This window comes from Staurois parvus, unplaced genomic scaffold (genome assembly GCF_062004578.1).
Source record: "Staurois parvus isolate SC_StPar_1 unplaced genomic scaffold, SC_StPar_1.0 ptg000187l, whole genome shotgun sequence".
Taxonomy (NCBI): Eukaryota; Metazoa; Chordata; class Amphibia; order Anura; family Ranidae; genus Staurois; species Staurois parvus.
Window position 1 is genome coordinate 2,183,558 of NW_028317983.1, and position 26,454 is coordinate 2,210,011.

Below are 26,454 nucleotides of genomic sequence, written 5' to 3' on the forward strand. Positions count from 1 at the left end.
AAGCAATCATTTCTCTTTCTCTCTGTCTGCATTCTTGCAGCCATTGAGAAATACTCAGTGAGCTGTGATTGGTCACAGCTTGTCACATGGTACAAGGCTGTTGTGAATAGCCTTGTACCATGTGACCTCTGTGATCATTCACAGATTTCACACGTAGTCAGCAATGATGTCACAAGTGACATCTTGCTTACTACTTTGCATGTGATCACTGATTGGCCAATCGGTGATCACATGATCGGGACCTCGTACAGAGGTCCCGTCCGACGATCGGTGTTTCACTGTGTCCGGAGGACACAGCGGGCACCGGATCGCGGTGCTGCGCGCTCCCAAGGAGCGCGCACAGCTAGAAAAGGCGGGTGCCGTTTATGAACAGCAACCCACCCCTGGAGTGCCACTGACCTGCCGTTTATAAACAGCAGGCGGACGGCAAGTGGTTAAGCCCTGTTTCACACTGATACGATGCGGAATTTGTAGCGTTTTCTCTGTGAATTCAGCACCGCATCAGAATCGCACCCCGTTCATGCGAACCGATGAGGGTGTGTATATTACGTTAACAACACACCGCAAAATGCGGTGTGATGTGTAGAATCGGATCGCGTAGGTGTGACTAACCATGCGATCAGATTCTATTGCGTACCAAAAAAGGGTCCTGCACCTTTTTGGTGCTGGTGCGGTGCGATTTGAGCCATACAAAATGTATGGCTCCAATCGCACGACACACAAATCGCATGTGATTTGCACAGGAATGCGGTGCGGTTCCTGTGTGAATCACATGCGATATACCGCACCGCATTAGTGTGAACCCAGCCTAAAGGATCACAGATGCCTGCACAATGTAGGTAACAAGTCTTTTCATAGTTTAGAGAGATCTGCTAAAGCTAAAAAGTTTAATCTCCTTATATTTTGCCTTCCCTTCTTCTGCCCTTTACTCTTCAGCAATATGCTGATGGTATTTTGAAAAAAAAAAAAAACCTTTCACTTTCCATTACAGAATTTATTTGTGCTTCTCTATGCAAAGCAAGCAGATTATGGCTGGTGGGAGGGGCCTGCAGGGTGCTGTACTTAGCTTAGCAATGAGGCTTCCTAGCATGTTAAAGCGGAATTCCAGCTGAAAAAAAAAAATAAAAGTTAGCAGCTATAAAAACTGTAGCTGCTGACTTTTAAAATACAGACAGACACTCACCTGTCCCTTGGTCCAGCGGTATCCTCACCATGGCTGGTTTCACAGGCCGTCTTCTCTCCCTGGAGCCGGCATCTTTAGTGTGGGCACCCGGCTGTGACAGCTTGCGGCTTCACAGCCGGGTGCCCACTGCGCCTGTGCGAGAAGTGCTGCGCTTTGTGAATGGACCCATAGTCTTCTGGGATCTGTCATGTGTCCAAAAAGACTACGGGGGGGGGGGCAGGGGTGGACTGACAACTCATGGGGCCCCCGGGCAATAGGGGATCATGGGGCCCCTATGTCCTTCCCAAACTCAAAAAAAGCCTATAAAAGGTACCAGGGGCATTTCATGGGGCCCCCTACTGACCGTGGGCCCTCGGGCAGTGCTCGAATGTTCGAATGTTCAGTCCACCCCTGGGGGGGGGGGGGTTTGACAACTTCTGCTTTCGATCACCTAGGCAATTGCAGCAGGAGCAAGTACCTGTCAAAATTGGGTACACGCTCCCCGAAGGTGCTAATCCTTGATGGGGAGCGGGGGACAAAGGTTTAAAGCGGAACTTCCCCTTTTGGGTGGAGCTGCGCTTTGAATTAAATTTGTCATGCGATATATGAAGGTTGTCATTAATGATTTCCTAATAAATAGCGGGAAGTGTTCCACTTACACATTATGTAGCATGCATGCACGTATAAAATAATAAACATGACGCTGGGTCCACTTAAAATTCACACTTCACGTGTATCAGCTTTAGGCAGGCATACGTCAACATATCAAACTATATGTAAAAACAGTAAAAAAGAAGACCAATGTCCTAGCTTCACCCCAGATCAGCTGTTGTGAAAAATGCAGTTTACAGACTGGTCTGACCCAAGAACGCTGTCTCTCATTTTTCGTACTGTTTAAATAAGAACTTCGAGTTGTGTTTGAACACTGAAAACATACAAAAATAACTTCAAAAACTCAGTAACCCCCGAGGTCAATGCTCTACTGATCAGCTGGTCCGGAACCGCAGAGAACATAAGAATGTAGAGATGGCTCAACACCATAGCGTGTGGTGGCCTGTATACACCGTCCGTCACTCTACACTTTCAGCCCTCAATTTTAATCTGCAGGAGATAACACTAAAATACGAATCCAAGCCCGTGACATAGCTGTACACAGCACTGATTTCCTAGGGAGCTGCTGGATTGTTGCCTCCAAGCCTCACTGAAAGTGCAGTAAACTCACTGTAACCCCCAAGGCACTTAATGACCCACCAGCAAAGACCAATAGGAGGACATTGCTCCAAAAAATCCTTGCTTGAAGAGTTTATCTGCTCAAAGTCCAGGGGAATGAAAGTGTTCGGAATTACAGAATGCCCCAACAATAGCCCCCCTTTTTAAAAAGAAATAATTTCTACCCCTCTCACAAGCCAAGGGTGTGCATTTGAGACCAGAAATGGCCATGATTAAGGCCTAACAACCAAAACACATTGACTGTGTTACAGCTGTGTTCATGTGATTCAATAGAGGAAGATCGCACGTTGTTGACCTACCTAGGTGCTGACCTTTTCTCCAATGGATTGTGTTTTGTGGAGGCATCAGAAACCTCATTGTGTGAGCACCAGGCCTGGAGCAATGCAGTGGTGGCATGGTTACACCTGTTTCAATTGAAGAAATGGACTTGGCACCCCACTTATCAGGCACTTTTTTTATTTATAGAGGCCCTAGTATACAGTACTAGGAACTTAGGGGCAGGGACCAGAAAGAAAGGGCTATCTAGCAGCACATCCTCCCCAACCCAAGGAAATCCTGGGAGAATAGAGGGTTGCCTAATACCACATCCTCTCCAGGACAGGTCTGGGAGGGTAGAAAATCATCTAAAAACACATCCTATTTAGGACAACCCTTGGAGGTTAAAGGATCATCTAACACTGCATCCTCCACTACAGCTTGGGAGAGTAGAGGACTATCTTAGACCACATCCTCTAAAGGACAAGTTTGAGAGGCTAGAGGATTACTTAACACCACATCCTCTCCAGGACAGCCCTAGGGGGCAGAGGACCATCTAACAATGCATCTTCTCCAGGGCATGCCTAGGATGGCAGAGGACTAGCACACCAAATAAACAGGGTGCAGGATTGTCTAAAACGGCCCTGCCATGTCCACAGCCTCCTAGGATCATGTAACAAATCCAAGGAGGTTACAGGATGAAGTTTGCACATGTGCAGTGGGGAGCTGGCTGTGAGTCATCAGGAAGTGGCAGTTGGCTCCTGAATCCTACATAGCGACATCGGAAACTAACAATGGGTGAAGATGGGGGTTAGGGAGACAGTGCTTGACCTCATGGACTGGTAAGCATATTTTGCGTACTTTCCAATTCCAAGGTATTTGAAGTTACATTTTAGGGGAGAGACAAAACACACTCTACTGTCTGCAAGTGCTCAGTCCCCCTGCCACATCTGCAACCTCTTGATCACATCACAAATTTGAGGAGGCTACCAGACCAGTCAATTCAAACCAGTGGATCTTGCGCATGTGCAGGGTGAAGCCAGCTGTGACTCATCAGAAAGTGACAGCCGACTCCTGAATCCAACATAGCCAGCACTGGAAACTGACAACTGGTGAAAGCATGACTTTCTTACTTTGCTATTGTTGTAAAGCTATGTGAAGTTGCTCTTTGTGGAAGACTCAAAACATACACCACAGCAGGGGCGGACTGACGATTTGGAAATTCGGGCACTGCCCCTGGTACCTTTTTCATAGGTTTTTTTGAGTTTGGGCAAGGATACAGGGGCCCCATGATCCCCTATTGCCCGGGGGCCCTATGAGTTGTCAGTCCGCCCCTGCACCACAGTCTGCAGGGTCCACATGATAAGTGCCAAAAGCCCATTTGTGGCCATGGGTTGGGCACCAAGGACTCAAAAGCTGTTCAACCTGCCAAAAATATTAAAGTAATACATATTGCATATCAAGGATAGATCTTTAGATCAAAACCAATCATTGCTACTGCAGTGACACCCACCTTGAGTTACCCCCTTTAGCAATAACAGCCTATGTCACTTTTTAAATACTTGTTTCATATTACTTGAACTAGTATAACCTTTATGCCAGTATGGATTGCTGTTGACTAGGCCTCGTTCATATGGGTGCAATAAAGTGTATGCCTGTGCAAAGGCAGTGTTTGCCCACACAGGGATACACAGGTGACCTGCCCTGAGCGCAGACAGTGTGTGTCCGGGGCCATCCACCTACACCCAAATTGGTAGAAGAGGCTATATCCTTGCAGCTGCTATGTCCCAACTGTAATGAATAGGACTGCTTGTACAAGGATGCATGAATACCTACGCATCCCCAAGTGGGCAAACATGGTGCTCAAGCAAGTCCTAAAATGTATAAAACATTTTTCCACACTGATCTGTTTTTTCTATATGATATAAATTATATATGGCTGCCAGACTCATTCACCTTTCCAACCGCTCCCTTTCTGCCACCCCCCTCTGCCAATCCCTCCACTGGCTTCCGATTGCACAACGGATCAAATTCAAAATCCTAACACTGACATACAAAGCTGTCCACCATACTGCCCCGAACTACATCACTGACCTAATATCCAAGTACCGCCCAGCACACACTCTCCGCTCCTCACAAGACCTCCTTCTCTCTAGTTCCCTGGTCTCCTCCTCCCATGCCCGCCTCCAGGACTTCTCCAGGGTGTCACCCATCCTCTGGAACTCCCTGCCCCAACCCATCAGATTATCACCTACTCTCCTCTCCTTTAGGCGCACCCTGAAAACCCATCTCTTCAGGGAAGCCTACCCCACCCCCTGCCTACTTGCCGACCTCCTCCACTCTTCCTACCACTCCATCCCCCACAGCTATCTCCTCCTGTACCACCATCCTCTCCCTCCTAGATTGTAAGCTCAAAAGAGCAGGGCCCTCAATCCCCTCATGTTTTGCATTGTATTGGTATTGTTCTGTCACATGTTCTGTCCCCCTTTGTAATGTACAGCGCTGAGCGAACTATTGGCGCTTTATAAATACTGTATAATAATAATAATATAAATATGATTGGGACTGTGAGCAGGATGTGGAATTTGCCACTAAAAATAATTTTTCTTCCCCATCTAAAGCGTTTTTCAGTGTTCATCAGTTCTTATAAACATCTAAAACCTCAACATTTACTTCTCCAAATGTTACAAAATGATCTTTTGGCTTATTAAAAAAGGCATTCAGGTCTGCTGGGCCTTTAAGGTCATCATCTGATTGAATTTCAGCAATGCACCAGGCATGCCGGCACTGAGATGTGACAAAAATTCCTTGGCGCTATTCCAGGCTTGTAGTGCCTCTGGATACCAAGAGGCCAGGTTAAAAAAGGAAGGGAACGTTTTCATAGAAAGACATGACTTGATATTCCTAGAGGTGCAGCTAAATCTTAAAGAGAAATCCAAGGCAACGTATATAAGTAATCAGTGTGAGGCTAGCTTTTCCAGGAATCAAGCAGCTGTGCTTAATGTAAAACTGACCTTAGAGAGACATGGAAGCTGCAATTGATGCTTCAATGCTTTGAGCAGATGAGCCCAGACAAAATTTGCAGATTACGAATTTGACTTTCCCGATCAGATTATTTGTTCTGGTGGGTGATTCATGGTTTAGAAGCCGTTGGATCAGCATGAGAGCCAGGGGCCCAGCATTTCCCCAACATCATCATTGGCAGCCCCATATATCTCCAAGGAAGGCTTTCCCCTAAAGTTAACCTATGGTCAGATTATAATTTGTCATTTTAAAGTATAACTAAAGGAAAGTTTGGATAAAGTGGAGAGGGGTTAGAACACCTTTCAGGTTTTTTCTGCTGTGTGTACCGCTATCTGTATTTGTCTTGTTTATCATTATCATCCACAGTGAAACTAAAGGAAAATTTGGGGTTTTCACCAGAACAGGAGTAGAAATCTTCCAATGGGGACATTGGTTCTGATGACAACCAAGGATTTCCTTACTCTGAGGGGATTTCCTCTCACTTCCTGTTTGGCTATGGGACAGGAAATTAAGGGAAATCTCCTCAATGGGACACAAATGGCAAAAATAAAACTGGCAGGGGTTGTAACCCTCTCTTACTCTATCCTAGTGGTCTCCAACCTGCAGCCCTTGGCACTTTGCCTGCTTTTAGCTGGCCCTTGTGACACTATTCCTATCATTGACACAGGCATTTTTTCTTCTACTGACAACAAAGAGGTGCCATTTTTTCTATTGACACCAAGGACAGAGCACTATTTCTCCCTCTGATACCAAGGATGGGGCATACTTCCTTCCACTGATATAAATGTTGGAACACTATTCCGCCTGCTGTTGTCAATAATGAGGCACAATTCCTTCCATTGACACTAATGATGGAGCACTATTTCTCCCACTGACACCAGTGATGAGGCACTATTTCTTCCACTGACCACCAAGTCAGAGGCATTTTCTAGTCCCACTGGACATTCAGCCCACCTATACACTGAAGGGCAATAAATTGGCCCTTTGTTTAGACCATTTGGAGACCCCTGCTCTATCCAACAATAGAAATTTAAATTTTCCTTTAAGTACATACATGCTAAATAATGTGTAAGTGCTGGTTTATACCAGTTCATTGCCTTAAAGCATTGGCTACATGTTAATGTAGTTTTATTTGTATTGCAATAAGAAACCATTGATTTTGAATGGGCTGTAATGCATCTAAATGCTGCACTCCGCATATGTGAATGTTCTATGCCTTGCATTAAGTGTGCACTGTATTGGGATACAATGCACATGCACTGTCAGGGGCGGACTGACAACTCACGGGGCCCCCGGGCAATAGGAGAACATGGGGCCCCTGTGTCCTTGCCCAAACTCAAAAAAGCCTATGAAAAAGGTACCAAGGGCATCTCATGGGGCCCCCTACTGACCCCGGGCCCTTGGGCAGTGCCCGAGTTTCCAAATGGTCAGTCTGCCCCTGTGCACTGTGGAGCTTTGTGTACAGCACTGCAGTACACATGTAGCCTTGTGACTGAGGTAATGCATAATAAAAACGGTGATGAAGCTTTGTTAATGCTAAATGATATCCTTACTCTCCAAAAATAATGTATACACACCCACTAATTAAAGGCCCTGTAATCTATTTTTCAAATGGTATCTGAGAGCAATAGAAGGGACAAGAATACATCATTGTGTAGAATATTTTTAAACCGAATGCGGTGTCACTTTAACATTTCCAGGTGTTTATTTCTCCTTCTAGAGACCACAGCCACCCCCTCAACAATTCCTTCATCTACTTCTATCTAGAATAGCTCAAAACATCTGAATCCTCACTCCAGCTTCATATTGGGCACTGAATCAGGATCAGAGCTGGTCCATTTTTGAAAACCCATGGAAAGAACATTTTTTAAACATCTAACAAACTTTGGTAAGTTTATCTAAAATAAAAAACGAGCAACAGCCCCACACTGGTCCTTATGGACCATCCTGTTGGACTCTGAAGGACTATCCATCAAAATTCACAGGGCCTCGTGTGTATTTGGCACAGGACCCAGTTGGGATGGTTTTTTTTTTTTTTAAACATCTCACAAACCTTGGTAAGTTTACCTAAAAAAAAAAAAAAAAAAAAAAAAAAGGATCCACAGCCATATACATCTCTATGGATGGTCTACACTCTTGGACTCTTATAGACTATTCAGAGGAAGTAATTTGGCCACATGTGCATATTAGGTTTTTTAACTGACACAGCTTGGTAAACTTACCTATAAATATGAGCCACAACCCTATACATTTCAATGCATGGTCTGTAATCCTGGTGAACCAACCTGGATGACTCCGGTGGACTATCCAACTATCCAGAAGAATTCATGGGACCGCACGTGTGTATAAGACACAGGAACCAGCTGACATATTTTTTTTAAACGTCTGATACACTTTATTTAGCTGCCCTACAAAAAACTTTTTTTAAATGTTCCACAAACCATATGAATTTCTATGGATGGCCTGTACTCCTAGTAGACCATTCGGGAGGGCTCCAATGGACTATCCGGAGGAATAATTGGGGCCAATTTAGGCACAGGACCCTGGGGGAATGTTTTTGGTTTTTTTTTTAACGTCTGACACATCTTGGTAAGCTTACCTAAAAAAAATGAGTCACGACCTTATAAATTTCAATGCATGGTCTGTAATCTCGGTGGACCAACCTGGAGGTCTCCGATGGACTATCCAGAGAAATTAATGGGGCTACGGGTCAGTATTAGACACAGGACCCAGCTGGCATGGTTTTTTTTTTAAACATCTGACAAACTTTGGTAGGCTTACCTAAAAAAAAAAAAAAAAGAGCCACAATCATATAAATTTCTAAAGATGGTCCATACTCCTGGTGGAGTCAACCTGACTATCCAGAGGAATTAATGGGGCCATATTAGACACAGGAGTCAGCTGGGATATTTTATAAATATATATTTCTAAAGATGGTTCATACTCCTGGTGGACCATTCGGGAGGACTCCAATGGACTATTAATTGGGGCCACGTGTGTATTAGGCACAGGACCCAGCTGGGATGTTTTCTGTTTTTTGGATGGTCCGTACTCCTGGTGGACTATGATGGATTATTCAGAGGAATTATTTGGGCCACATGTGCATATTAGGCACAGGACCCAGCGGGAATGTTTTTTTTTTTTTTTTAACAACTGACACACCTTGGTAAGCGTACCTAAAAAAGAAAATCCACAACCCTATTAATTTTTATGGATGGTCGTACTCCTGGTGGACCAACCTGGAGGACTCCGATGGATTATTTAGAGGCATTAATGGGGCCATATCTGCTTGCTGAGCACAGGACCCAGCCGGGATGTTTATTTTTTTAAAAACATCTAATACACTTTGTTAAGCTTGCCTAAAAAAAAACAAAAAACAAGCCACAACAGTATATATTTCTATGGATGGTTCGTACTCCTGGTGGAGTCAAATTGACTATCCAGAGGAATAAATGGGGCCATATTACAACACAGGAGTCAGCTGGGATTTTTTTTTTTTCAAACATCTGACACACCTTGGTAAACTTGACTAAAAACATTTTTTAAAAAATGTAAAAAACCCTCTAAATTTCTATGGATGGTCCATACTCCTGGTGGACCAGTCTGGTGAACATCAATGGACTATCCAGAGGAATGAATGGACCACATGTGTGTACTAGACACAGGACCCAGATGGGATGGTTTTTTTTTTCTTTTGCAAAGGCCATGCAGCATCAGAGGCAGGTCAGCATAGTGAAGAATGTGGAAGCAAGGGTGAAAGTATTTTAGTGTGCAGTCTAGACTAGGGGCTTTGGTGTTGTATTTGAAAGATAACTTAACTAAAAGTCAGGTTATCCTTTAAATCATCTCTGATTGCTGGCCTCAAGTTTCTTAAACCCCCTCTGCAAATCTTCTCAGCGCTTTTTCCAGCTCATTACCTTCATACACTTTGCTATGCCGAAAAACCACCCAGTGATTACAAAAATGTCATTTTTCACCAATCAGAGAATTAGCTACGGTCAGAACGAGGAATCTGGACTGGTTTCGTGTGGCTAGTCTCGCCCCTATGAGCTTTTCTTCTCTGCGATGTATCGAAACACAATTCTGCAACAGAAAATGTCGATTGATGACTAGAAAAGGACCTTAAAAGGGGAACAAAGGCCCTTTCGGCCACCTGTTGTGTGTATTTACAGCTTGGTGCCGGGACCTTGACAGATGACCCACATGTTTTCTCTACCTCATCTTCTCAGTGACCTGAAGAGCCGGGTCTACATCTCTCCAATGAGGTGTAAAGGGCAATCAGGGGTAGCTTCTTCCTGCTCGGCCCACCATATAATATCTCATCACCTTCCCAGCCCTCGTTCCATGCATGGGCACCCTCAGGAAAGTGAAATGCCCCACTCCAATATCCCTTGTCTGTTTACATTAGTCACTGCAGCAGAATAAAGGAAACTCACTCTGGGCCCTGCTAAGGATCATTAAACTCAACCAGAGGATGTAACCTGTTTTGCTGTGATGACTAAAGACCTTCATCTTTCATTCTAGGTACGAAGGCAGGATTTATTATCTTCCATTATAAACTCCTCACTCCTTCTACAAGGTTGGCTGATTGCAGATATTTTCAGCTGATGTAGTCTGAGCATTCCTTAAAGCCGAACTCCGGACTTCCCTTCAGTCTTGTACAGTTGTACTGGGTCCTCTCCTGGACTGAAATGGCTTCCTCCGATTTTGCTGCACAGCATGAGCTCCTCACAATGTGCATTAGAAGCTGCAGCAAGTCAGACAGAGTCCACTACATTTTCAGCATCCTCCAGAGCAGGGGTCTCCAAACTGCAGTCCGCGGGCTGGATGTGGCCCTTTGATTGCTTTTATCCAGCCCTTGGGGCACTCCACTGACACGAGGCACTATCCCTTCCACTGATAGCAAAGACAGGGCACTATTCCCACCACTGACACCAACAGTGGGACATTACTCCTCCCACTGACATCAATGATGGGGCACTATTCCCACCACTGACACCAACAATGGGGCACCATTCCTCCCAGTGACATCAATGATGGGGCACTATTCCCACCACTGACACCAACAGTGAGGCATTACTCCTCCCACTGACATCAATGATGGGGCACTATTCCCACCACTGACACCAACAATGGGGCACCATTCCTCCCAGTGACATCAATGATGGGGCACTATTCCCACAACTGACACCAATGATGGGGCACTATTCCTCCTACTGACACCAACAATAGGGCACCATTCCTCCCAGTGACACCAATGATGGGACACCATTCCTCCCACTGACACCAAATATGTACATTTTTTTACCCCCATTTAGTAAACCAAGCCCATGGTATTTGCTTTGCTTGCTTTTATCTGGCCCTTGGAGCACTCCACTGATACGAGGCACTATTCATTCCACTGACACCAAAGACAGGGCACTATTCCCCCCACTGACACCAACAGTGGGGCACTATTCCTCCCATTGGCATCAATTATGTGGTACTATTACTTCCACTGACACCAGTAATGGGGTACCATTCCTCCCACTGACACCAACAATGGGGCACTATTTAGCTCATTGACAGCAACGATGGGACACTATTCTTCCCACCGACACCAATGATCGGGCACTATTCCCCCCACTGACACCAACAAGCGGGCACTATTCCTCCCTCTGACACCAACAATGGGGCAATTTTCCTCCCACTGACACCAACAATGGGGCACTATTCCTCCCACTGACACCAATGATGGGACATTATTCCTCCCCCTGACACCAATTATAACATTTTTGTACCCCCATTTAGTAAACCAAGTCCATGGCATTTTCTATTCCCACTGGCCACAGTCTGGCCCCTATAAAGATTGAAGGACAGTAAACTGGCCCTTTGTTTCAAAAGTTTGGAGACCCCCTGCTCTAGACCTTTCTGCTCCACCAAAACTCCCTAGCCTGCCCCTTTTATTCATTACATTGAGCTCTTTCAATGGAGAAGGCTCAGCATCACAAAGGGCAGTCTGCATGCAAATACAACCCTTCTAGGAATGCCCACTCATCCATGCTGACATCCACCCATCAAGGGTTTTTTACATTTGCATAACTTCCCCCCTAGAGCCAGCATACTCCTTGCCCCAGGGCTGAGAGCTCTTGAGAAGAGTGCTGAGGCAGGGTGATGTGATGTTTTCAGGAAGCTTTGTACAGCATTCTGCTGGGCCTTCCACCAGCCATGATTTGCCTGCATTGCATAGAGAAGCATAGAGACATAGTGACATAGCATTGGGTCTAAAATAAGGTATGTCATATAAATGGAACTTTATTTTTTTCAAATATTACATCAGCATGTGGATGAGGGGGGAAATGGGAAACCAGAAAACACAACATATCAGCAGATTAAACTTCAGCTCATACCCCAGACAATTGCTGCTCTGTATTCATCAAAGCGATATTAAGGTCTAGGATTTTATGTTTTAAAAATAACAAACATGTCATGTTTACCTGCTCAGTGGTTTTGCACACAGCAGCCCTGACCCTCTTCTTTTTGGATCCCCCGCCGGTGATCCTGGCCCCTCCCTCCTGCTGAGCTCCCCCAGAGCAAGCAGCTTGCTAAGGGGGCACCCATGCAGGTTCCCTCCTGAGCTGCTGCTCTGTGTGTCCTTTCACATACAGAGCCACGGCTCGGCCCCACCCCCTCTCTCTCCTCATTAGTCCACTGACTGTGATTGAAGGCTCAGGGAGCCAATGGCTCCCACTGCTGTCTCAGTCAATAGGGAGGAAGAGTCTCCGGAGAGCTAGGGCTCTTGTACAAATCACTGGATACAGATGGGGCTCAGGTAAGTATTGGGGGGGGGGGGCTGGGGAGGGGCTGCACACTGAAGGTTTTTTACATTCATGCATAGAATGTATGAAGGTAAAAAAATTGGGAGCTTTTACAACCACTTTCAGCCCTGGTTCACACTGATGCGGTGCGGAATTTGCAGTGTTTTCAGTGTGAATTCCGCACCGCATCAGAATCGCACCCCGTTCCTGCGAACCGCTGCGGCTGTGTATGTTAAGTTAACAACACCCTGAAAGTGGTCCACAAAACGCGGTGCGATTTGCAGAATCACATCGCATAGGTGTGAATACCTATGTGATCCGATTCTAGCGCTGAACCAAAAAAGGGTCCTGCATGTTTCTGGTGCGGTGCAAATAGAGCCATACAAAATGTACGGCCCCAACCGCACCGCACACAAATCGCATGTTATTTGCACATTAATGCGGTGCGGTTCCTGTGCGAGTCACATGCTATGTACCGCACCGCATATATGTAAATCCAGGCTAATGCCAAGTTCCGCTTTCCCACCTGCAAGCATGAGACCTGCTGGGCAAAGGGTAATAAGACCAGAGATTATCTGATCTCCCCTAGCTAGAATGAACCAGAAAGCAATGCGTAAAATGTCATTTCTGGCTTCTGGTGACAGGGAAGAAGCTAATGGAACACAATCTGTTATACAGTAGCTTCAAAGGATCAACTGAAGAAAACCTGTCTTAGAAATATTATATCAGGGACTATTTGTGCTCTATGTGATATAAGTAACATTTTGATGAAAGTAAAAGAAATAAATTACACCCAAGCACTAAACTACCCCCAAAAATATTTTGATCATGCCTTGCCTCATGTAAACAGTCCTGTGGAAGGTGCCTATGTACAAAAACGTCACTGCGATACATGTTACACATCGCTGCACATGCCCGAGTGAGCTCCAATCATTATTGGAATGTTAAAGCGATTATCTGTAGGGGCTCTTAGAGAACAGCCTGTAAAAAACATCGGACTTCGAAGTTTGTTGTAGTTTTGAGGGAATGTACAAATTTAAGGGCTGCGTTCAACACGTTCCGGTGCGTTTTTAATGCATTTTTGATGCGTTCCAGTGCGTTTTTTATGCATTCCAGTTAATTTTTTTCCTCTCTTTTTCTTCAATTGAAATAGGGACATGTGCATTCCAGTGCGTTTTTTGTGTGTTTTGGTGCGTTTTCCTGCATTCCAGTGCAGTTCTGTGCAGAAAAAATGCAGCCTGTTCTACTTTTTTTCTGCGACCGAATTGCACTGGAATGCAAGCACTGATGTGAACTATGGCAACAAAGTGGCTAAATGGTTAGCACTTCCACCTGGCAGTACTAAGGTCATTGGTTTGAATCCCAACCACAGCACCACCTGCCTGGAGTTTGCATGTTCTCCCTGTGCCTGCGTGGGTTTCCTCCTACACTCCAAAGACATGCTGGTAGGTTAATTGGATCCTGTCTAAATTGGCCCTAGTATGTGTATGTATGAATGTGAGTTAGGGACTTTAGATTGTACACCCCTTGAGGGTCAGGGACTGATGTGAATGTACAATATATATGTAAAGTGCTGCGTAAAATTGACAGCGCTATATAAGTTACTGAAATTAAATAAAATTAGGATTCCTTCTAAAGCCTTATACACACAGTCAGAAAATCGTACGAAAAATACCGTTTTCAAAGCAATCGTATGATAATCTGATCATTAGTACACAGCTTTCGTCCAAATTTATTCAAAGGGACAAGCACAACATTTTTTCTTGTATGATACCAGATCGAACAAATTTTTGTTTAAGTAGTACAGTTTTTGTCCGAAAATACAATACATTACATCACTTCCGAATTTTTTTTGAGGGTTAAAGACTGATGTAAATGTACAATATATATATATATGTAAAGCACTGTGTAAATTGATGGCACTATATAAGTACCTGTAATGACACTAACATATATAACCTACTTTCTGTGCATTTTGGATGCAGAAAAAAAAGCAACTGAAACGCATATAATGTGAACTGTCCCTAAAGCTTGACATGTTTGGTATCTTTTTACTTGGCACAACCTTATCTTTTATATTTTACCCAAAAACGGGTAATATATTGCATTTTTGCATCCTAAAATTAACTGGAATGTACAGTTGAGCTCAAAAGTTTGCATACCCTGGCAGAAATTATGAAATTTTGCCATTGATATTGAAGATATGACTGATAATGCCAAAAATGCTCTTTTATTGAAGGATGATGATCATATAAAGCCATTTATTATCAAATAGTTGTTTGGCTCCTTTTTAAAATCATAATGATAACAGAAATCACCAAAATAGTCATGATCAAAAGTTTCCCTCCCTTGGAATGTTTGGCCTTGGTACAGACACACAAGGTGACACACACGGGTTAAAATGCCAATTAAAGGGTTATGTCCCACATCTGTGGCTTTTTAAATTGCAATTAGTGTCAATGTACAAATAGTCAATGAGTTCTTACATGGAAGCACTGACTAGGCTAGATACTTAGCCATGGGGATCAGAAAAGAACTGTCAAACGTCCTGCGTAACAAGGTAATGGAACTTTATAAAGATGGAAAAGGACATAAAAAGAGGGTATGTAAACGTTTGATCAGGAACATTTGGGTGATTTCTGTTATCATTATGATTTAAAAAGGAGCTAAACAACTATTTGATTACTATAGCTAGAAGTTGGAAACAGTCAACAATTCTGCTGGATTTGGTCAAACAGAAACTTAATTGGATTATGATTAATGATAAACTTACTAGTATAATTAACAATAACACCTCTGGTGTCAGCACACCTGGGAACCATGGATTAGGTATATCTCTGTTATTTTATGGACTTTTGGCTGGCCCTCTTTCTTTCTCTTTCCTTTCTTTCTCTTTCCTTTCTTTCTTTCTCTCTTTCTTTCTTTTACTTCTCAAGTTTATTCTTTACCCTCTTTTTCAATTCTTTCTTTCATTTTCGGTCTCTCTACCTTTGTTAATTGGTTATATGATAATACCCACACCTTTTGATTGATGGAATAGTTGCTTAAACTCGACTATACCCTTTTGGGGTTTCCAGTTTATTGATCCCTACATTATTGGTCGATATCTTATTATATAACTATATATTCCATGACTTTGATTGTTTTGCTGCAACTCATCATGTGGGTAGGTTATGTTTTCTATATTTCTGTATACTGTTTCTACAGATTTTCAATAAAAAACTATTTGATAACAAATGGCTTCATACGATCATCATCCTTCAATAAAAGAGCATTTTTTGGCATGACCATTCATACTTTCAATATCAATACCAAAATTTCACAATTTCTGCCAGTGTATGCAAACTTTTGAGCACAACTGTATTTTTTACTGAAATTTTGCACTTGATAAACCATTGCAAAAATATCCTTATATAATTCAATTTAAACCACCATTTTATTCTACAGCAGTGGTTCTCAACCTTCCTAATGCCGCGACCCTTTAATACAGTTCCTCGTGTTGTGGTGACCCCCAACCATAAAATTATTTACCCAGTAATTATAATTCATGAAGTGTCGTTTTACCTCCAATACTGCTGCTTTCAACACAGTAGCTGCTTTCAACACAGTAGCTGCTTTCAACACAGTAGCTGCTTTCAACACAGTAGCTGCTTTCTACACAGTAGCTGCTCTTTACACATCGGAAATATGTGTTTTCCGATGGTCTTAGGTGACCCCTGTGAAAGGGTCATTCGACCCCCAAAGGGGTCGCGACCCACAGGTTGAGAACCACTGGTCTACAGGGTCTCTGCTTTCAAAAAAATATACACTGTATGGGGGTTTAAACTAATCTCCAGACCTAAAGCGATTTTTTTCAAACACTTGTGCTCTGACAGCAAAAGGGTTCAAGTGAACCTGTGCTGTGACCATGCAGGGCAAAGTAAAATGTTCACTTTTTTCATTACCAAATTAATCACAGACAACAGTTCTTAATTAGCCTCATTAAACAACCAGATTTGGGTTCCCTGATTTGATCTTTGCACTCACATACACAGTAAGGCACTCATCGTCGTTCCCTCAACATCCGCCATCATTTCACACCTGCTCTGTCTATTACTGGTAAGAAGAACATTTGAATTTGAAAGTAATATCGGTGATGGTAACAATACAAAGCGGCGGAGCACAGCGCGATTCAGAACCTGATCTATCCAGACATCTATCTCAATTCACTCCCAGCATGATTATAGAGAGACGCGCCGCTAACAGGCAAGGTTGCAGCAATAAGCACAGTGCATCATGTCTAATTTAGCGGGTCAGCAGTTCCATGAGTAATACACACTGCTGCTTACCGCTGAAAAATGGATTTCTCTCTCTCCTCTGTTAACTGACTGTACTCGCCAGACTTCGACTGATTGTACTAAGCGTTCAAAAGAATACTGAGTGACGGATTCTTAAAGGGCCACATTTACCGTAGATTCACCATACATTCATCAATGAATCATTCATCTAATATATAGCAAACATTTGCAGGAGTTGTCCACTGGTGCATTCACCAGTTCCAAAAAGATTCACCAACAAATGAACTTCAGGGCTCTTTCACACCATGGTGCATGCAACAGCTCACATTAATACCCACATTTTATTGCATGTTATAGCAACTTGCTGTACAGTATATGTATACATATTACATACAGTAGGTGTGTATATTGCAGTGAGCTGGCATTCATTCTTAAAGCACATGTGCTGGACCTGCTAATAATTCTAATTCAGACTTCCTCAACCAGAGTTCCTCCAAAGGTTCCTTAAGAAATTAGCAAATTCTGCCACTCAACAAAGTAACCACTGATAATAATGATCTTTTTTAGCAATAGGAAGCATTCTTCTTATCACTGATCATACATTGATGGTCATTGGGAGAAGGGGTCCTAGTACACCGGAGTACTAGGACCCCTTCTCCCAATGACCATCAATGTATAATGGTCCTTGTCCTAATGATTACCCATCTAAGGAGGCCTTTCTACAATGACCATCAAAGTAAGGGAACACCAATGTGTGGAGCATTCTTCCCACTGATCGCCAGTTTACTAGGGCCCCCTTTCCCAATGACCATCAATGTAAGGTGGTCCCAGTCCTAATGACCACCCATCTAAGGAGACCTTTCCCCATTGACCACCAAAGTAAGAGACCACCAGTGTAAGGAGCATATTTCCCACTGATCATCAGTGTACTAGGGCCCCTTCTCCCAATGACCATCAATATAAGGTGGTCCTTGTCCTTACAGCCACCCATCTAAGGAGGCCTTTTTTCAATGACCGTCATATTAAGGGACCACCAGTGTAAGGAACATTCTGTCCCCTGATCATCAGTGTACTAGGGCCCCTTCTCCCAATGACCATCAATGTAAGGTGGTCCTTGTCCTTACAGTCACCCATCTAAGGAGGCCTTTTTTCAATGACCGTCATATTAAGGGACCACCAGTGTAAGGAACATTCTTTCCCCTGAGCAGCAGTGTACTAGGGCCCCTTCTCCCAATGACCATCAATGTAAGGTGGTCCTTGTCATACAGCCACCAATCTAAGGAGGCCTTTTTTCAATGACCGTCATATTAAGGGACCACCAGTGTAAGGAACATTCTTTCCCCTGATCAGCAGTGTACTAGGGCCCCTTCTCCCAATGACCATCAATGTAAGGTGGTCCTTGTCCATACAGCCACCCATCTAAGGAGGCCTTTTTTCAATGACTGCCATATTAAGGAACCACCGGTGTAAGGAGCATTCTTCCCCCTGATCATCAGTGTACTAGGGCCCCTTCTCCCAATGACCATCAATGTAAGGTGGTCCTTGTCCAAACAAACATCGATGTAAGGAGGCCTTTCTCCAATGACCAACACTGTAAGGGGACACTTATCCACGGACCACCAATTTGATGGAACACTACAATGTTCACTCTAAGCATTTCTTTGGTGGCTATGATTATTAATTATTTCCTTTCATTATTAAAACAATTTTGTTGTAGAGAGCAGTCCTGGATGGCAAATAGTCTATGTTCATCACAATCTGTATAATGTTCCCAGAGTTATAGTCATTATTAGCAGGGGTTCTCTAAGACCCAAAATTTATTTCAAGAAGTCCTTCATGTTAAGAAGGTTGAGAAAGCCTGGTCTAATTCATTGAGCTTAATGGAGCTGGCTGGAAGAAGCAACATTTTTTGCAACTAGCTCCCGAAGCCTACCGTTTAAAGGGAATCAGGACACTTATCTTCCAAAACCTCTACGTTCCCAGAATCCGCCATATTTTCCCACACTGCTTTCCAAGATAAAAAAAGGACTTTTATACCCCCTAAAACGCGTTTGCTATTTCATTCTGTTTTATCTTGGCTGGGTGTTTTCAACTGTGTTTATCTGAGGATCAAAACAAGAAATAATCATTATAGGACCCAAAAAGACAAAAAACTAAGAAAAATGGTAAAAACTATAAAAAGAAAAAAAATAACAGTGACCATACATGCTTAACAGAGTCTCCCCTTACTACATCCATGTGTTCCCAGCAGAGTCCCCCTTACATCCATGTGTGCCCAGCATACTGCCTCCCTGCATTTATACTGTATATGCCCAGTAGAATCCCCCTTACATCTATGTATGCCCAGCACAGTCTGCCCTTACATCCATGTGTGCCCAGGAGAGTGCCCCCCTACATCCATATGTGCCCTGCAGTGTTAAATCCATGTGTAGAATCCATGTGTAGGGCCATGATGTAGTACTCTCTATAAAACAATAGACAGGCAAGCGCATCCACCGCCAGTGTTTTTTTGTTTGTTTTATTTTATAGACTGCTCTGGGACAAAAAATATCTTCTAGTGGGCCAGATGTGGCCCGTGGGCCATAGTTTGTAGACACTGGTCTGAACACTTTTTCTCTTTTTAAAGCTTTTTGCTTGCTACAGTATTAAAGAGATCCTTGGGTCTGTTTCATGCTGTGGGTGTTTTGTTAAAAATGCCTTTTTATTAATGTAACACCCTCCTAGTTAGTTAGGGGGAGCTTTAGCTTCAGTCATTAGACAGGGGCTGAGTAGCAGACCAGATACAACAGTCAGAGGGAGGTTAAATTTGGGTCAGAGCTGAGAGGTTCTGCAGACAAGCCCCTCTGGAATTTCCCCCTGCTCTAGAACTTTGGAGAAAGGTCTAGAAGCAATGGGTGTTGGTCCTGAGGAGCGGCTAATCTGCACTTTTGAGGGAGCCTGGCCAATCCCGAACAGGAGGCTTGGCAAGGGGCCACAACAACCCTTAAAAGTGAGAGAGCCTGCTCAGCAGTAGGAGAGTTTGGGTGGAAGATGTAGAAGTAGGCTGGGAGTAGGCCCAGATGGGAGAGGGGCTTACCTACAGGCAAAGGAGCTGGACAAGAAGAAAGATTGCACCCTCACCTGCCCCCTGAGAGAGGACCACCTGAGCAGCAGAGGAGGTTTGGCCCAGCTAGAAGGCCTGGTAGCAGCCATGCAATCTATAGCAGCACAGGAGAGGGACATGTCAGTAAACCTACACCCCCTGGGCCAGATAGGTGAAGGCGCATTCTGGTGAGAAACAAGAATAGCAAAATCTCCTAGATTGTAAGCTCCAAGGAGCAGGGCCCTTGAACCCCTCGTGTACTGAATCGTATTGTTACTGTACTGTCTCGTGTATTGTCTCCCATTATAATGTAAAGCGCTCAGCAAACTATTGGCGCTATATAAATCCTGTATAATAATAATAATAACTTGCTGGGACTGTCTTTCTTTTAAAGTGGCAGAAAGGGATCCCCTGTCCAGGGACTTCCTTTCTGGCAGCCAGATCCAGGAATATTTGGGGTCTGGAGAGGTACATTTGGAGATGCTGGCTAGCTCTCTAACAGAGACTGTGTTGCAGTAAATTTCCCATATACCCCTTTCCCCATCCAAGTTGATATCCCCCTAATAAAATATCAAAAACAAGCTCAAGGACTGATTTTTTACTCCTAGATGAAAGTTGTTGTGGAAATGCATGCTGCCTGGCTGTGCAAAACTATAGGGGGACCCAAAACTTCAGCAACTCCTAAGGGGGTAATGCTACATTAAGTTGGTGTCACCAGGATGGACGTGAGGTGGATATTCCGTAGTAAGGACAAAAATACAGTATCAGTAACAATTTAACAGAGGTTCTAATTCTTACCAACTATTAAAGCTAAAAAGAAAAAAATGTTTTTGTTGGAATTAAGCTTGAGTTTAAGAATTATGAAGGCCCCAATAAGAATATTCAGATTGTTGGACCGGAGTCCCCCAGCCATATACAGTTATTATAGTCAGAACGGTTTCTGGATGAATGCCCGGGACAAAAAAGTTATTTCAATATGTTGTCACAAAAACAAAGGCCTGAACAGAACATCTAATATTAACACGCTGACCGGACCTGACCCATGCGGAGGTATAACACTTCTCTATCTTTATGGGGGATCAGATTTGACCCAACAACGTTCAGGTCATGGAATATTTCCAGGGTCAATGGCCTATTGGCCTTCTCGGGAATGTTCAGCCGTATCAGTTTTTAGAATCCCGACCCCCTGATATGCTGAAAGGCCTGCCAGAAAAACTTATCATGACATCTGCACTTTCAAGGAATTGGACACCTTGTCGCCTTCATACACGATGACCTGCACAGCTGTTTTTCCAACTGAATTGTGAAAAAATGCTCTGTAAACAAGACAGGCCCGTGAAGTGTCAGCAGAATGGCATGGGAGAAATTCTTCAATTAAAGCAGAACGTCAGGCAAGCACCTACATACAAGCTGAAATACATCTACGGGAACCTTTTTACCCACCAAATAGTCTATAATACTGTTAAGCCAGTTTTGTGACCACTGAAATACCATATTTTCCTATTGGCCACCAATGTAAGGGGCATTCTTCCTACTGACCACCAATGCAAGGTGCTGAGTTTACAATTGATAACCAAAAGGAACATTATTGCCACTGACCACCAATGTAAAGAGCATTCTTCCCACTGACCACCAATGTAAGGCGCTCTCTTTCCATTCCCAGGCAATGCAAGGGGCATTCTTCCCCCTGACCACAAATGTAAGGGTAATTCTTCCCACTGACCAACAATGCAAGGTGCTGTGTTCCCATTGATAACCAAAAGGACAGTCTTCCCCCTGACCACCAATGTAAAGAGCATTCTTCCCCCTGACCACCAATGTAAAGAGCATTCTTCCCACTGACCACCAATGTAAAGTGCTGTCTTCCCATTGGCAAACAACCAATTAAATGGGGCATTCTTCCTTCTAACCACCAATGAAGGGGGCATCCTTCCCTCTGACCACCAATGTAAGGGACATTCTTCCCTCTGACCACCAATGTAATGGTTCATTCTTCTCTCTGACCACCAATGTAAGGGGCATTCTTCCCTCTGACCACTAATGTAAGGAATACTCTTCCCTCTGACCACTAATGTAAGGGGCATTCTTCCCTCTGGCCACCAATGTAAGGGGCATTCTTCCCTCTGACCACCAATGTAAGGAATATTCTTCCCTCTGATCACCAATGTAAGGGGCACTCTTCCCTCTGACCACCAATGTAAGGGGCATTCTTCCCTTTGACCACCAATGTAATTGTGCATTCTTCCCTCTGACCACCAATGTAAGGGGCATTCTTCTTTCTGATCACCAATGTAAGGAATATTCTTCCCTCTGACCACCAATGTAAGGAATATTCTTCCCTCTGACCACCAATGTAAGGAATATTCTTCCCTCTAATCACAATGTAAGGAGCATTCTTCCTACTGATCACCAACGTAAGGGGCATTGTTCCCTCTGATCACCAATGTAAGGGGCACTCTTCCCTCTGACCACCATTGTAAGGGGCATTCTTCCTACTGATCACCAACGTAAGGGGCATTCTTCCTACTGATCACCAACGTAAGGGGCATTGTTCCCTCTGATCACCAATGTAAGGGGCACTCTTCCCTCTGACCACCATTGTAAGGGGCATTCTATCCTCTGACCCCCAATGAATTTTTTTTTGCAGGGGTTCCTGAAAATGATATCAAGAGTTCCTCATGGCTGAGAAGGTTGTTAAAAGCTGACTTAAGGTAAGAAAAAAAAAAAAAAAAAAAAAAACAGACATGCTGAATTTCTTTTCCACTAACCTGCACTAAAGCACAAATGTCAGCAGCAATTCAAACTAATAATAAAACAAAAATGAGTAATAAGATGATCTATGGCTGCCAAGCCCATTTCCTCCAGTCAATGAGCAGGATGTAGCCACAATGAGCAGAGACAGAAATTAATTAATGAGGAGAGCTAGCACCCCAGGCAACGGCTGCAGAGCCCAGAGCCATCAGGATTCCGAGTGGCTGCACATGAGCACTTGTGACACTCAGATAGATATCAGTCACAGGGAAATCACATGGAGACAGTATGACAGGCCAGAAAAAACACCTGAGGGGCAGCCGGCTCTGATTTCAGATTCTTGACATTCATTTCATATTTATTTACTGGATTCATACCAATAAAAACAGGTTTGGATCCGGCGGGAAAGAGAGTCGATGTGTGCACTGTCTGCGGGGGCAGGGAGTCGGCTTAAAGGGGCACTCCGGACCTAGAACTCTGTTGTTAAATCCCTATGGCTGTAAGAATCTTAATTTTCTGAAAAAGCAAACCAGGAAGTTTCCAGGTTCCAAAGACTGCTTTTTAACTGCAGCCTCTTCTGTACACATTTTGATCAATGTTTTCATTTAACCCATCATTACTGAAATGCGACTTTTTGCCTTTTTTTGGTTTGCTGTGCCATATTTTCATTATTTTGTTTTTGTAGATTAAGCCTTGGTTCAGACTGATGCGGTGCGGCACATCGCATGTGAGTCGCACAGGAACCGCACCGCATTCCTGTGCAAATCACATGCGATTTCTGTGCGGTGCAATTTGAGCCATACTTTTTGTATGCCTCAGATCGCTCCGCATCCGCACCAAAAAGGTGCAGGACCCTTTTTTTTTGTCCGCACTAGAATTGGAATGCATGGGTATTCACACCCATGCGATTCGATTCTACACATCGCACTACGCTTTGCGAACTGATTTAAGGGTGTTATTAACTTAACATACACACCCGCAGTGGTTCGCATAAATGGGGTGCGATCATGATGTGGTGCGGAAATCGCACAGAAACCAGTGCGTATTCCACACAGCAACAGTGTGAACCTAGGCTTAGTGTCTTGTGAATATACACTGATCAGCCACTGAGAGGTTAGGTGAATCACATTGATTATCTCCTTACAATGGCATTTGAAAGTGGGTGGGATATATTAGGCAGCATGTGAACATGTTGTCCCTGAAGTTGATGTGTTGAAAGGAGAAAAAAAAGGGGCATTGTAGTTTGTTGTGTAGGGGGCTGAGTAGCTGCAGACCGGTCAGGGTGCCCATGCTGACCCCAGTCCAGGCCAAAAGTGCTTACAATGGGCTCGTGAGTATCAGAACTGCACCACGGAGCACTGGAAGAAGGTGGTCTGCTCTGATGAATTATGTTTTCTTCTATATCATTGTAGAACTACCCCCTTAGAATTCCCCCGTAAGCTATGCACAGCCAGGCAACATGCACTTAACACACTTTGCACACTGGATTCAAAGAACAGTCCTTGAACTTGGTTTTGTGATTTTTTTTTTTTAAGGGGCTAAACTTGGATGGGGTCTAGGGGTAAATGGGATGTCCGAGGAACTGCAGAAACTGAGGACATAATACTTAGCAATTATATACAAAAATGTGGATAGCATCAGTCTCTCTAAAGGGTGCTAAAGCTCCCTTCAGTGTACCTTCTCAGACCCTAGATGATTCCTCTTCACCCAGCTGCCTTAAAAGGTATCCCTGGGCAAGGGGACCCAGAAGCTGCCAATTTAAAGCAGCAGTCCCGGCTGAGAAGCTAGTTGGATTTTCCATCTGACTGCCCTCTCCCCTTATCCGGTCCAGGGGGTGTAAGAGTACTCACACTGCCCTGTCGTGTCAGCTTGGTGAGTTGGTAGCTGCCTTCAGGCCTTACGTTAGGTTGGCTCCTTCCCTGCTGCTCAGGATGTCCTCCCTAGGAGATGGTGGTGTAGAGGAGGTCTCCTTTTCCAGCAAGCTGCCTGTAGGTAGGCCCCCTCCCTCGGGCCCCCTGCCAGACTTCAAACTCCAGCTCCTCACTCTATCTTTCACCCAACAGTCACTGACTCTGCTCCCAGGCTCTGTGATAATTAAAAGTTGCCCTGGTCACCCTGCCTAGCCTCCTGCCGGGGGATTGGCCAAGGTCTCTCAAGCATGCAGATCTGAGCCTCCTCCCCTCCTCCCTCTTTCCTCTAGAAAGCTCTCAAGTTTCTGGAAATGTGGGAGGGCTCCAGAAGCTCTGACCTCCCAGCCTGTCCTGAGGTGAACTCTTGCCTCACTCACAGGCTGACTCATCCCCAGGCTGCTACTCTGTCTAACAAAACTGCCTAACTATCCTGGAGGGCGTAACATCATGTAGATGGCCAGGTGCATGTGTGGCGCTTAAGTGGGGAACAGATGACGCCAGGATTCAGTATGGGAAGGAGCCAAGCCGGCAGACAGTCCAATGCTTTGGGCAATGTCCTGCTGGGAAACCTTGTGTCCTGCCCCTCTCCAGCTCCATCATATTTAAAAATCCAGCACATGTGCATATGGGTCAAGGTCATTCGGGTCCTGCAACACATCTGTGCACCTCCGGGGGGGGGTGTTCCCATACACGCACCCCGAGATCTGGGACCTCAAAGTTGTACCATTTACGCACATGCACAGGAACCCCCCCCCATGCATGTGCAGATGTGCTGCAGGACCCGAATGACCTTGGCCCATATGCACGTGTGGAATATGATGGCATTAAAGCACTGTCAGAGTGTCCAGGGCACACAACGTCATTTTTGTCTAGCAAGGAGTGTCAGAACATTTATTTGTGAAAAAGGCAGAGGGGATAAGCCAGGTGCATATGGGTGAATGTCCACTTTAAGAGTTTAGTGTCACTTTAATGCTTCCCATAAAGGTAGATTAAAAATATGCATAAGGCATAGTTGGAAACGAATGCATTTATTGATGATATTAAAGGCATTCAAATAGAGAGTCATTTTTTTTTTAACAGGGGTTTATTACGGCTTTAATAAAAACTGCAGATTCAAAAAATTTAAATAACATTAACATTTGGTTTTAGTTTTTATATACTGTAAGCTTACCTTCTCCATTGTAGGTCTAAATAGATAATTGTAGAGACTATAGGTTCCCTTTAATTCCTCCATCCCTGCTTTGTCAGGCCCTTCACCATCCCATGCCAAGCAATTGATACAATAACAACAAATCAATGAATCAGAACACAAAAGGCTGACCCAGAGCAATAGAGCCAAGGAGCGATTATTCATTAGCAAGCCCCCCACCCCCCTCTGGAGAGCCTCTCTTTCATAAATGAAATTACACTGACCTAATGAAAACACAATGTATACAATAAGACGAATCAACCTAAATGAATGTTTTCACTAACGAGCCGCCATTAACATTGATCACAACAGCATAAATAAAAAAAAAAACAATTTACAAGCCCTTGTAGCCATCATATATCTACTCATCCCTAATGAGTTACTCTGGAGATCAGAGATACAATGGACCCATCCACCATATACATTGTAATAAATTCATCCAACCAAAGAGAACGCAAACCGAGGAGAGAAGAAACACAAAACAAATACAAAGATTTCTAGAGCAGCAATAGGCAAAGGTCAGAGCAATGCTACATGTGAGGTTTACAATGAGAAATATTAATTATCAGATTTTTTAAGTCCGCAAACGTGCAAACTACAACGAAAAAACCCGCAAGTGTTTCACAAAAAAGTGCAAGTGCAAAAACACCACACAAAAAGTGCACTTAGGGGTGTGCTTTGTCCTATCCCCAAGGGGTTGGACCACTACCCTGATCCCCCGGGGCACGAAGCTCCTGACGGGGACAAGGTTCCCATTTGGTCCTCCTGGCCAAAAGG

At 44.1% G+C, this 26,454-nt stretch overlaps 1 long non-coding RNA gene across 2 annotated transcripts in view; it reads right to left on the reverse strand.

The window, feature by feature from the left end:
- LOC149462024 (uncharacterized) overlaps positions 1-26,454 on the reverse strand; it is a 389,135-nt gene that overhangs the window by 279,618 nt on the left and 83,063 nt on the right. The gene's annotated exons all lie outside the window — the stretch shown is intronic.